This window comes from Planococcus citri, chromosome 3 (assembly GCF_950023065.1).
Source record: "Planococcus citri chromosome 3, ihPlaCitr1.1, whole genome shotgun sequence".
In the NCBI taxonomy this organism is placed as follows: Eukaryota; Metazoa; Arthropoda; class Insecta; order Hemiptera; family Pseudococcidae; genus Planococcus; species Planococcus citri.
The window spans coordinates 72,604,448-72,618,933 of NC_088679.1; the positions used below are offsets into that span (position 1 = coordinate 72,604,448).

The following is a 14,486-nucleotide window of genomic DNA, read 5'->3' on the forward strand; positions in this document are numbered from 1 at the left end:
ATCTTCAAGAAATGCAATTTAAGGTACCTAAGCATCGAATGCGAAGATTCTGCTTCTAAAATCCGTTCAATCTAAAAATCAATAGGTACCTATTGATTTTTCTATTGGGGGATTTGAGGAAAAAAACTTCGAAAAATTCTGTATTTTTCTACCAAATTATGGGTTCCTGAAAGTGCAGATTCCGATTTTTAAGTACGAAATCAAATTTAAACCACCCACGGAGGAGCTTGAGCTCAAAATTTTGAAAAATTCGATTTATTTCGATTATAGGGTCAAACAAAGGAATAAAATTGTTCGAAAATCTTCCACATTTTGAGTCTCGCAAGCCTCCCTCTAACCAGTGCTTATATACTCGTAGAGCTCAATTAGTTGTTAGTATGTTAGTTTACAACCCAATCGGCATAAAGTGCTCTTGAAATCAAATTTGGTTGAAATTTTCGAAGCCCAAAAAATCCAGTGTCAAAATGGGTTGAAACTTCGTAAAAATTCAAATAGATGGGGCACTTTTTTCGATAGTTTTCAAAAATCAACCATATTTAATGGGAGTTTTTGATTGTCTCCTGAAATTGTAATCAATTTTTAATCGAATTTGATAGGTCGCATGAATGACACTTTTCCATTACCTCTGAAAATTAAGACTCGTCAGTTTTTAGCTCAAAATATCTAAACAAAAAAAAAAACAAAAAAAACAAAACCCAATTTTTGGCTTAAAATTCTTCAGAAATGCTCAAAATATAACATTTTTGCCCAAATATTTGGATTTTTTCGTAGAATTTTAACCTATTTTGATAATTTGCTAGGTTTTTCTCGAATAGGAAATTTTACAACAGTTCGTGTTTAATGGAGATTTTATTTTTTTTAAAAAATAGGGTCGTGGCATTTTGGGAACTTTTGGTTTTTCTTTTGGATAACTCACTAGTTCAAAATTCGTATTAAAATTCGAAACACTTCGAATTTTTGAATTTCAAAGAAGTTGAAAATTTCTGTTCTTTTTTCGTACAATTAAGTATAAGTAGGTACCTGTACCAACGTAACATAGGTATGTAAATCAAAATTAAAACCATCAATTAATTAACGATCGTGGTAAATTTTAAAGTGTTTCGATTTAAGTACGTACATATGTACCGAACGTTTTTTAATTGTTTTTGCGTTTTTTTCCTAATTAAAATTCACGAAATCTATACCCACTTGATTAACTACCTACACTATTCAGTATTTTCAAGTACTGTTGTATCAATCATTCTGTGTCGTTAAAAGAAAAACTATGAGTAGAATTATTATTTTCATTTTCACTTTCTTGATTTGCTACACCGTAGGATCTGCAGTAGATGAGCCAAACTCATTAGGAGATTCAACAGCACGTGAAACAGTAAGTCGCCTGTCGAGTAAGAAAAAACTTTTTTCAACTTGTTCAATTCATTGCACGTTTCTTATTTGAAATTTTTATTAATTTCGTTTTCCAAATTCTTCGAAATTTTTTCTACCGTGGAAGTGTACCTATTATAAATCAGCTTAGAATTTACTGGTTCCCGGAGCGTAATGCTTCTTGCAGACTTGCCAAACTTTTCAAAGTCTCTTCCAATTCTGCTTTCGTCATTTTCAATTTCGGGTCTGAAAATTTTCGAGCATTTTATTTTAATAATATACCCTAATGATTTAAAAACTAGATGCTTATCTGCATAGGTAAGTCTAAGTACTTGTATTGATGTAGATTTAAAATAGATACCTGTTCCCTGGCAGAAGCACTTGTATTTACTCCCTTGCGACGAGGTTTTTGTACCCTCTATTTTTTCGCATTTCTTGAATAAGCCGCACGATTTCACTGCGCAATACGTCGCACACGCTACCATGCACTTTTTGTTACCATAAAAGAAGGTAATAGGACACTTCTTCACTTCGCCCACCACTTCATTAAAGCTGGAATCGTTTATCCCAACCTTCGAAGTAGTTGTAGATGGAACATCTGCTTGAACGCCTATAAGACTCGCAACAAAAACACCAATTGCGAAAACAGCAATTTTACTCATGGTTGATCTTCCGCTGTTGCCGAATTAGAGCAGAGAAATATTTTTGGAGATTCCAAACCGTGGGCAAAACTTTGATGTGGAGTTGAATGAGAAACAACTGCAAGAACCTAAAGTGTACAAAAGTGTGAGTTGGGTTGTCGAGTCTTAAAATCGAAGGGACAATGTTTGGAGCTATTTCATAATGATTCCTCGAGATAAGTAGCCTATTTTTTTTTTTTTTTTTTCAATGTCAGCCCATCTAAACAGCCGCAGAGTGTATCTAATCATTGGTTGTTCAAACTCAAAATTGAAAGCTGTAGAGAATTTTAAAATTTCAAAAGCACTTTGAAATATTTTTTTAGTTGAAAATTTTCAAAAAATTCGAGCGCCTTCGATTTCAAGTATAGGCAAAATAAATGACATTTTGAGCTACTTACATTGAATCGAAGGAGACTTTTAGATCTTCATTCTGACTTTTAAGAACGAGAAAAATGACAAAAATGTACATTTTTAACAGTATTGCAATTTTACTCAGGTAGATATGGGCCTACAAGAGGTTTCAAAATCCATGAATAAAACTCTTTTTGAACAAAATGAAACCAAAAAAAAAATGGCATTGTGGTAAATCATCATTCTATACTTCTAATCACGGGAACAAATGATTCCCCCCCTCCTCCAAAAAATAACAACATCGATCCTTAAAAGAATAGTGCACCATGAGCTTAAATGTACCTACTCCAATGAATAAAATCACAAATTAATTGTTGAAAACAAGAAAAAAGCTTGAAAATACTTCAAAATTTGTCAAAAACGCTGGCAGAACAAAGTGCAAACTGAACAAATTGATGCTGGGAATGTTGAGAGAGCCTTTTATACATATCTAACATGTAAATATATTTTATGGAAACACACAAATGGTCTTATGCTACATAAATCAAGATTAAAACTACCAAATTTACGATCGCAATAAATTTTAATGCATTATTAGATTTTAATCAAAATTACAATCATCAATTTACTACGGCAATTGTAGTGAATTTTAATGTATTATGATTGAAGTATGTACTTTAACATTTTTCAAAAATATTTTTGGGTATTTTTCCTAATTGGAATCTACATATACCTACCTACATCCATTGAAATTATCATGTTGAATCAGTTGAATGCATTAGGATCCCTAATTTACGCCATTTTATTTGTTTAAAGGCTGTTGGAGTTTTTTTTAGTGAATTTGACTAACAATTCCACTTTTTTCAATATTTTCGCTTTAATGAAATATTTTGAACAGAAACATGTAACATTAGGCACACTATACACACTACTTCACGATTCACCTAAATCTACCCGTTTTTGTTGATGAAAAGCTCCTGCTTTTGTGGCTATGCCCAAATTTTAGTCAATTTTGAATGAACATTAACACTAATGAAAAAACTGAGTAGTGCATTAAAAAGTAGATGAAATTTCGCTCATTATAAGATACCTTCAATCACTTTTAGTAATGAAACCAATTTGGAAGAGCTTCTGGCAAAAAATTGCAACAATAAAATTTTTAAGCAAAAAAACAAAATTATGTTCTCAAGAAAGCAAAGTAATTGTTCAAGCGGGTACAACTACGTTGAAAAGTCGAAGATATGAAGCACAAAGACCGGATGCAGTTGGTTTTTAAACCAGCATTGCCAGATGCCAGAAATTTGAGTTGTGCCATCTTAGGAACTGAGCCATCATAGGGCAGGGTCCCCTAGTCCCCTACATGGTCTAATAAGAGTATGTAAGATCTGGAACAAGGCTGTTAAATTACTGTAATTCATTTGCTGGTAAAATACGGCGGTAAAATACGGTATTTTACGGTATTCATGGTATTTTACTAATTTGGATATGAAGAGCTTTTTTTGTAGTTTGACTTAGAAGTTCTGAACTTCTGACCTGCCTCTGAAGTAAATTTTCATCTGTTTTAGGCATCGACCTTTTAGTTAACCTAGACGGCTACTCATACGCAAAATTATCCCACTGGTTATGTCGCCAACTCTGTGGATTTCAAATTAGAAACAAACGCATCTGCGCATGTCTCAGGAAACGTGTGTGTGTGTATTTTGCTGTCAGTGGATTAGTGGTGGAAGTGGGGGTGCTGGTGGTGTTTCCGTTTACTGTTCACAAGCATCAATTCCTGAGACATGCGCAGATGCGTTTGTTTCTAATTTGAAATCCACAGAGTTGGCGACATAACCAGTGGCCTTAGTTTGCATTAGAGTAGTCGTCTAGGTTAACTAAAAGGTCGATGGTTTTAGGTGTTATTAAAGATTATAGAACATTTTCCATGGACATTTTTTTGAAATTTACCTATGGGGAAAATTTTTAGTAACTTTCAAATTATAAATTTCCATGGAAATTTGGAAATTTATGAAGGAAAGATGGTAAAAAAGACGTGTTAATTTGGCTTTTTGGTAAATTATGGTAAAATATGGTAATAAACTTTTGGTAAAATACTGTAAAATACAGTAAAATACCACCGTAATTTACCAACATGAATTACCTTACAGCCCTGATCCAATACCACCTATAGTAAAAGGCCTGAGCGCTGTTTTGTGACGTCATCACTATTGGGGAGTACATACTCCGATTACACTATAGAAATGAATGCAATATTAATGCACTAGAACGAAATAAATCCCAAGAACATTTTATTTTGCGTTTTAAATCACATTCTGATATTTAATAATTAATTTAAGATCATGTGGGAATGATTTAAATGAAAAAATAAGTGAAAATTAGCTCATAACCAACACTGTTTTTATCATGTAAGATGAGAACATTGAGAACTACAATCGTTTATGATCCAATTTCTAAAATAATACTGAGAAAAACTCTGGAGAATGACAATTGAGATTAAAAAATGAGTTCAACAAATACAAATTATTGTGAATATTCAATATTACGCGAACGCGAATATAATCTCCAGCTCATAAATAAGATACACCAGGAACATGATCACTGAACATTGCATATGTGACGGAGATTTCTCTTGAAGTTCTTTGCAAACATTGTACCACATGACTATGCCTGTTGACATCTATCAGAAGGAATTTTGGAATTTAAAGCTGTTTCAATTGGTTTGAGATGTTGATGATTTCTTCTTTATTTATATCCATCATATCATAGCTTTAGCTGGCTGGATGGTCCAAGAAGTAGATTTCAAATGTATTGTAGATTTTTCTTCAACTTGATGCGATCGCATAGTTCACTATTTATTTCATTACGACATCATTCCGGTAAAACACAAGCACTAGTTCACATTAATTTTCATTTTAATCTACATTATATCACTATCCATTCAAATCACACAACACTAATATTATAAACTCATTAAACGACTTCGAATTAACACTTTTATTATTATAAAATAAACACGAAACATATTCGAGCATTCGAACTAATCGGCATAATACATGGAATCATGAAATCTACGTGATAATGTTCATAGCGTGGCGCGGCAGTGTTGCCGGATCGAATGGCGCAAACAGCGCTATCACATCTTCCCCCTCTTGAGACTAGAGGTCTAATCGATTAGGCTGGCGTCGAGATCGCGATGATTTCCTGATGACAGGCGGCTTCGATTTTCTGACGACAGGCGGCTTTGATCTTCTGACGACAGGCAGTGGCGATTTCGGCGGTTCTCTAGGTTCTCGCTGAGGTACCGGCGATTCTCCTGGATCTTGTGGAGGTTCCGGCGACTCGCTTCGTTCGGCTGGGAAAAATATAGGAACGATTCCTGTAGGCGATATGTTTTGATCGATCTTTCTCAGTTGGTCGACATGAAAACGATGAAGCGAATCGTTAACTGATACCGTGTAATTAACTTCGCCGTCTTTACTGACGATTTTTCCAATCAGCCACTTTTTCCCTTGGTGACGAGAATAATTACGAGCCGCTACTCTTTCCCCCTCGGAAAACGAGACTGGAGGTCGAGAGATCGGCGTTGGCTTCGACTTTGCCTTGGCAACGGCAGATAAATTTAACGGAGAATTTAGCTCACGGCCCAAGAAACGTTTGGCTGGAGAAATTCCCGTTGTCGTATGCGGAGCTCGACGGATCGCAAATAACGCTTCGTTCAGCTTCTGCTGCAAATCAGTGCTAGGCAACCTTTTCAACGAATTTTTTACAGTGGCCACAAAACGTTCGACTTGGCCATTGGTTGCTGGGTGAAATGGAGCACTCGTTTTATGGCAGAAACCGACATTCTCTGCGAATTCCTTGAACTCGGAACTTGTAAACGCCGTTCCGTTATCGGAGACTACTGTTTGAGCAATACCAAACGTGGTGAAAAACGATTCCAAGCTTGATATCGCGGACTTCGATGACGTAGAGGGAACGATATCGACTTCGACCCACTTCGAGAATGCATCAACGATCAAAAATAAAATTTTACCGTTGATGGTCGCAAAATCAATATGAACGCGCTCCATAGGCGCGGACGCTGGTTCCCACGAATAATGAGAAGTCTTCTTCGGGTCACTTGCGTTTTCGACGCAAGATTGACATTTCTTCGTGATGTTTTCGATGTCTTTGTCGATTTTAGGCCAATATACGTGTGATCGAGCAAGCGATTTCATTTTCGATGCGCCGATGTGGCCTTTATGAAGTTCTTGAAGAACCGATGAGCGTAGAGCAGACGGAACGTAGACGCGCATACCCATGAATAAAACGTCACCTTCACAGGTGTAAGGCGAATTGTAGATTTTTCCTGCGCGTAGACCATCGAGAATGGAACGTGTTTCCGGATCTTTAACCGTAGCTTTCGCGAGTTCTCGTTTCGTAACAGGTAATTTGTCCATCTGTGAGACATGGAAAACTGCGATGTCGTCTTTGCTCGCGAACAGATCGTCAGATGAAGCAGGAAGAGGTAACCTGGAGAGGGCATTGGCGTTACCGTTCTTCTCTGAGCGTCTGTACTTGATATCAAAAACGAACTGTTGAAGGTACAATGCGTAATGCATCATACGAGTAGCGCTGAGCGCTGGCAACTTCTTTCGGTGAGGCCCAAAAATATGAGTCAAGGGCTCTGAATCGGTGTATAAAACAAACCGTTGTCCGTACAGATAGTTGAAAAACTTCGTGACGGCCCATTTAATCGCAAGTGCCTCTTTGTCGAGTTGAGTATACTTTCGCTCAGTATCTGTAAGCGTACGTGAAGCGAATTCGATGGGACGTTCTTCGCCGTTGATAGAATGAGCGATTACCGCACCGAGTCCAACTGGACTGGCGTCGACGGACAAAACGATTGGTTTTTTTGGATCGTAGCGAGTGAGTACACGTTCTGACGCGATTTCTTGTTTGATGTGCTGGAAACTTTGTTCGCATTCGTCTGTCCAGATGAAATTTTCGCTTTGACGAGTTAAACGATGTAACGGAGCTGCTGTTGTCGCCAGATGAGGGACAAACTTCGAGTAAAAACCGACGAGACCAAGAAACGATTTCACCTCCGTTGGGTTGGTGGGTGCAGGAACGTTGAGAACTGCTAAAACTTTATCGTCTGTCTCGTGAACTCCATTCGCGTCGATCGTGTATCCAACAAACTTTACTTTGCGTTCGAAGAAACGGCATTTCGAACGGTTCAAGCGTAAATTAGCTTCTTTGCAGATTCGAAGAGTGTCTTCCAACAGACGAAAATGTTCTTCGATGCTGGATGCTGAGAGATGAATATCGTCGTGCACAACTACGCGACCTTTACGGCGGAATTTTCCATCCATCCATTTTTGGAACTTTGCCGGAGCTGAACCCACGCCGAAGAAAATGCGTTTCGGGCGATAAAGTCCGCGGTGCGTGTTGATAACGAGAGCGTCGCTTGTCTTTTCGTCAGTTGGCATGTGCAGGAACGCCGAATAAACATCGAGTACTGACAAGTGAACTTCGGAGCCTTCTTCGTTGGACATTTGCGTTGTGATTTCGTCGTAGCCAGGAAACGGGTATTGGTCGATGAATATTTGTGGATTAACGGTTCCACTGTAATCGCCTGTAATGCGAACAGCGTTCTTTTTAACGACTGGTACGATCGGCGAAGCCCATTCGCTGGTTTCAACTTTTTTGAGAACTCCGTTGGCGACTAAACGATCTAACTCGTCCTCAATTTTGGACCGTAGAGCGATCGGTACGGGTCGAGCTTTCAGGAATTTCGGTTCAGCGTCTGGTTTGAAGTGTAACGATTCGACGTGGTCTTTAATTTCACCGATGGTAGGCTCAAAAACGCACGAATACTTTTCTAACAGGGCTTCTAATCGTTGGGCCACTGGTGTAGGTAGATCGGAGCGCTGAACGGAATGAATATTGCTGAGATGAATTTCCAACTCTCGCATACCGTCTCGACCAAGAAGAGCAGGTAAGTTTTTGTTGATAATGTGGAGAGTCAGCTTTGTCGATTTGTCGTTGTATTTAACTGGAACACGAGCGACACCGATTGGATGAAAGACGTGACCGGTATAGTCTTTGAAAACGTCGTTGGTCGGCTGTAACGTAGATAAATTGCCACCAAGACTGCAGAAAATCGATTTACTCATAATCGAACGAAGACTACCGCAATCTACTTCCATTTCGGTCAGATTATCGTTGATTTTAACGTTGATCATAACTGGAGACTCGTCATCTTGCACGGAGCACGAATGGACAGTTCGAACAGGTAAGGTCAAAACGTTGTAATCGTCATCGTCGCTAACGTCGTTGTACTTCGAAACGGATTTCACACCTTTCGGTTTAGAGTTGGCGTTTGTTTTCGTAGACTCGTCGACTGGTTTCGTTTCAGCGGCGCGTTTCTTTTTAAAACAAACTTCGGCGACATGACCTTGAGCTTTGCAGAAATTACAACGTAAATTCTTCTTCATACAATTAGCCGCAGTATGATTATTCAAACCACAACGAATACACTGAGTAGTTGTCGCACTTTGAAATTGACCACCGTTGTCAGACGAATACGTTTTCTTCTTGAAACGACTGCGGTTCTGGTTTTGATTTTGTAACTTGTGAACTGGAGCATCGGATACTGCCGGTGAGAGAATTTCGTTGGTACTAGCTAACGCACGTTCAATCGCTTGAGCGATACTTAAGGTTTTGTCAAGCAGAATATCATCTTCTTCAAAAAGACGATCGAGGATAGGTTTTGAACGTAGTCCACTGACAAATACATCGCGTAGCATTTCGTTTAAAAATTCGTTGGCGTACTTACAGTCAACAGCTAATTTTCGCAGCTCGGTGATGTAGTCGGATACAGATTCACCTTCACGTTGCTTGCGATTTAAGAATGCGTGTCGAGCTGGAATTTTCAGTCGTTTAGGGCAGACCTTTTCTTCGATGAGTTTTTTTAAGGTAGTGTAGGATGCAGTTTTAATGTCGTCTGGAAAGACTAGATTCTTTACCAAAGCGAACATCTTCGGTGACAGTGAGTTCAACAAGGTTGAAGCTTTCTTGTCGGTTGCCGTATGATAAGCGTTGAAATAAACTTCTAGTCTAGAGATAAAATTCTCGAAGCTTTCGTTTTGTTCATCATACTTGTCTAGTCGGACGATCGGAGCTGAAGAATTGCTGCCACCGGACGTAGTGGTGTTCAAAACATCGCTGGTGGTAACGGAAGATTCGGCTAATCTTGCCACAGCATTTGTTAGAGCTTTGCTCTGTTCGGTGAGCGATTGTAGAATCGCTGCAGCCGTCTGGGCATCCATAATTACGTCGCGAACTACACTACCGACTGCGCCAATATTATAAACTCATTAAACGACTTCGAATTAACACTTTTATTATTATAAAATAAACACGAAACATATTCGAGCATTCGAACTAATCGGCATAATACATGGAATCATGAAATCTACGTGATAATGTTCATAGCGTGGCGCGGCAGTGTTGCCGGATCGAATGGCGCAAACAGCGCTATCACAACTAACAACTTGCAAAAAATTCATTCTTATACACAAATCAAATAAACGGACACCACCTACAGTTGAAAACATCAGTGCCACATGACTAGAACACATTTTAGGGCAAATATTAATTAAATTTCTTAATTTAAATAACTTTTTTAACGAAAGTTTTACTCAATTTCACGAATTCGCCATTTAATCATACGTTAAAATTCAAATGGTAAACACAATCGAGTCCCCTTAAGGTGTGACGTCAGAAGGTGATAACGATTCAGCGCTCAGGCCTTTTACTATAGGTGGTATTGCCTGATCTGGAAACATGTCGGAAGCAAAGAAGATAGGAAGAGGAGTAAGACAGGGATGCCCAATGTTGTGTAGCCTGTTCAACATCTACTTTGACAACATGATTAAAGAATGGTTGAAAACCAAGCCAAAAGGGCTAGACATCAATGATACCCATGTCAATACCCAGAGCCAGACCCAAGAACACGGAAAATTTAGCAGTCCACCAAAATATCCCATTTTAGCAGCCCTGATTTTGGGCTCCTCAATTAATCATACAAATTGTTCTCCCATTTTTTAAAGTGCAGGACACTAAGCATAAAAATTCATTCAGAAATTTTTAAAGCTGCCCAGTCCCTATGGGCATTTAGTAGTCCTTTTTTTAAAACGCCTGTAAACGGACAACTATCTGGCAGTAAAAAATCGCGGGCTAACGGCAGCAAAATTTTGATGCTAAAGCGGCCAGATTAGCGTCAAAATTTTGCGGCAGTTAGCCCGCGATTTTTTACTGCCAGATAGTCGTCCGTTTACGAGCGTTTTACTGTAAACGCGCATCCTGCCGTTCACTTTCAATACGTTTGACCGTTGAAATTTGAATTTTATGAGGCATAACGGGTGTTGTGATAAAGCTCAGTGAATTCGATTTTCATTTCTCAGTATTTGAAATTAACTGGTTGAAGATGAAAATGGACTTCACCATTAGCTTTCTTATTGCAATCACAACACACATTACATCTCAAACATTGTAATTTCACGGATATAACGCATTGAAAGTGAGACCAAACAATAGGTGGTTTTAGGTGGCCTCCAAAAGTTGCACAATTTTGTCTAAAACGTACCTTATGACCTTATGCAGGTCACCCAAAATCACCAAATATTACGAGTTTAAAAGGAAAAAAATTCACTAGCACTACACATTAACACACACACACACACACGGCAAATTCACAACTTATGCTAATAATTTTCGACCAAGAAACAGATACCTATTACACGAAATAATTCTCCAATTATAAAAATGAACATTTAAAATGAAAAAAGGCACAAGCATAACACAGTAACACATTGCATGGGGCGATTTCACGAGTTACACTAACAAAACAGTATCTGGCAAAATTCAAAATTCCTAAAAGAACCATGAGAACACACAAACACACTACTTCACATTATTTATATTTATGCACTTGAGAATTCTTAGCAAAAAAAAATCACGTAGGAACATACAAATACACCAGCCACCAAGACAGACACTAGAAAGCCACTGAAGAAAATAAAACTTATCTTAATTGTGAAGAACGAAATGCAAATCTGTCGATCATGGAATATGCTCTATCAGTAGATAACTACTGACAACTAAACATTCCTGGAAATCACGTGATACATGCCATGCGATTTATATTTTCAAAGTCTTGAACGGTAGTACGGCCATAGGAGTGTTTCTTAGAAATTAGATACTACAGGCGTTTTTATCAGAAACGCCAAACAAATATTCGGCATTGCGGCCGACACTTGCAAAGATGGCAGTTTCTTAAAAAAACGTCTGCAGGGCGCAACATTATCAGAGCGCTTTTTCAATTGAACGGCCGCTTTGACGTTTTTGTTCATAATGCCGCATAATTATTGGCGTTTCTGAAAAAAGCTGCCTCATCTCCGACTTATTTTGCCCATAGGGGTTTTTACCTCATCTGCCCAAATACGTCGCGGCCCACCAAGATTTTCTCAGTAACTCGGTGGGTGGGTGGGTCTGTCTGGGCCTGTCAATACCCTGCTATTTGCTGATGATCAGATGGTCTTTGCTGACAACAAAGATGACTTGCTGAGAGCAATGTACAACCATCAGAAAGTAGCAGATAAATACTGAAAAAAAATCTCATTGTCAAAAACAAAGGTAATGGCCTGGACTGCCAGTATAAGAAGTCAGAAGCTTTAAAGATCTAGGGTGCAAGCTATCTTATGAAGAAGAGGTAGATGCACAACTCAAGGTCAACAAAGTCCTGAGAGTAAGCAGGGTGATAAACCTAGCCATCTCTCCAAGAAAAGTCAGAGCTGAAACTTGAATAAGAATCTACAATACGCTAGCAAGACCAATGCTGCTGTATAGAAGTGAAACATGGACAATGAGAAAGGATATAAAAAGCAGAGTAACTGCAGCGGAAATGAGATTCATGCGAGCCATGTGAAATATTACAGAAAGACAGAAAGTAATGGCGAAGACACGTTGATACATAGAATGCCTGATGAACAGTCCCCTTGAAAAGTCAAAGAATACACTCCAACTGGCAGGAGGAGCGGAGGAAGATAGGAGAAAAAACTTGATGACACTTTGGGGAGAAATTCTTCTGCAGTTTCCCAAATGGGCTGAACAGTTCACTAGGTCAATGCTCAATGATGATGATGATGATGAACTTATACTTATACTCTTGAAATCTTATGGTAACCTTCTGAATTGGTGGAGGAGATGCTCAATAAGCATCAATAAGATCAAAGTTTTACCATACAAGGTGTCTGGTGAAAGGTGAGTGGATGTCAAAACTTCGGATATGGATACAAGCAGGTACGACTTGAAAAAAACGTTCGATTGACAAGTTGCCTATCTTTAAAATTTAGGGAGCAATGGAGCTATGAGAAAAAAATTGAGAAAAACGTATTTCTGGCCATGAGAATGGATAATACTTTAGAAAATATACAATAGTTTTGACATCCACTCGCCAGACACCCTGTATAGGTTCTAGTTCATTTTTAGTTGCTCCAAAGCTATGTTGTTTGAAATTTCTGGAGAGTGTTGAAAAATCGCTGGAGGATTCAGAATGACCCTAAATTTATACATATAGTTGCATGTTGACATTTTCAGAAATGACCTTTGGTATGTGTGTCCCTGTGTATGTACCTACTTAGATTCCTTCAACTTGAAAATAAAATCGACTGGGTAGATACTCGTCAAAGGTGGAACATTTCAAACAGAAATGTACGAATTTTACCCTTTTTTTTTTGGAAGGATCAGAGGTAATGTAACGATCTGAAAATTTCATCACAGAAGTCTTTCACGACAAGAACTAGGTACCTAATTTCCACTCGTTAATTTGAAAATCTCAACTGAGGCCAACTCGCCATTCATAAACAGCTACACCTACCCGAAGATTTTTATACTCTTTTGTCATTTTCATAATTCTAATACCTAATTCTACATTATTTATCTTAAAGGTTGAAGGAAATGCAGCTCGTGTGATTCGTCAAACCTCAAACGAGTGTGCCGAGGGTATACGGTTCAATGGTCAGAAAAACTGTATTTCTCGTTGTTCACTAGGATGTGCTTCTGAAAAATGTGGCGGATTCAGTTTATGCGAAATGCTACCCCGAAGATCTTCGAAAGGAATAAGTAATACTTATATATGTCATTGTGTGAAGGGCAAAGGGAGAGGAAAGTAATCTAAAATACACACATATTGAAAATCTTATCTATTATTTTATTTCATTTTTTACCTCATTCTCATTTGATAAACAAGGTACCTATTAAGAAATATATCGAAGCTTTTCTGTCGCAACCTAGACCTGGCGTTTTGTTCATCATAGAAATCTAGGTATCTAGCTAGACCTACCTACCTATCACAATAATCGTCGAAATTATAACAGCGTAACAATAAATTCGAGATAAGACACGGTAAAATATTCATAAAAGTGGCTAAGACCTAATACAGAAATGATGGTAATTAAAATATTCGATTTCATTACATACGTAGGTACTCTATACACTCTACAGTCTATTAGAAAATATTTTTTTCACAATAATATTGTGCATATTTAATTACGCTAAAACGTCGAAAGATATCGCTTCCAAACCCGAGGAAATATTTCTGAACACAGAGGTGTCAATTTTTTAGTCATTAATATTCATTTAAAAAAAAAAAAAAAACTGAAATTAAGAAGTTTTTGGTTATTTTTTTCGGTTTCTTGAAATTGGCAATAGTGACCACAAAATTGGCACCTTCTTGCTCCAAATCCAAAACATTTTCTTAGTTTTAGAAATAATATTTTTCGATTTTTTGACATAATTAATGCGACTGACTAAGTAATATTGTTTAATTTACTAACAGATCCCAATCGCAAACAAGATGGATTCAATTCGAAAACGCAAATCTTTAATCATTAATGCTCTGTTTTTCAATGATGTACTCGTAGGTAATCAATGAATCGGAAATTCTGGAACAAAATAACCTGGCATACAGTCTACAAGAGGGTCAATAATGTTGGCTCGTAAGCATTACATAATATACTGCAAACAGTGGAGTAGGTATAACCT

The 14,486-nt window shown here is 37.9% G+C and overlaps 2 long non-coding RNA genes across 2 annotated transcripts; one reads left to right on the forward strand and one right to left on the reverse strand.

The window, feature by feature from the left end:
* Window positions 1–1,193: 1,193 nt before the first annotated feature.
* On the forward strand, window positions 1,194–13,644 carry LOC135838989 (uncharacterized). The gene is made up of 2 exons (XR_010557506.1): window positions 1,194–1,369; window positions 13,391–13,644. It is a non-coding gene; the product is annotated as an uncharacterized LOC135838989 (long non-coding RNA).
* LOC135838987 (uncharacterized) lies at window positions 1,427–2,867 on the reverse strand. Its single transcript, XR_010557504.1, has 3 exons — window positions 2,743–2,867; window positions 1,727–2,134; window positions 1,427–1,611 (listed from the first exon to the last, which is right to left on the reverse strand). It is a non-coding gene; the product is annotated as an uncharacterized LOC135838987 (long non-coding RNA).
* Window positions 13,645–14,486: the final 842 nt, after the last annotated feature.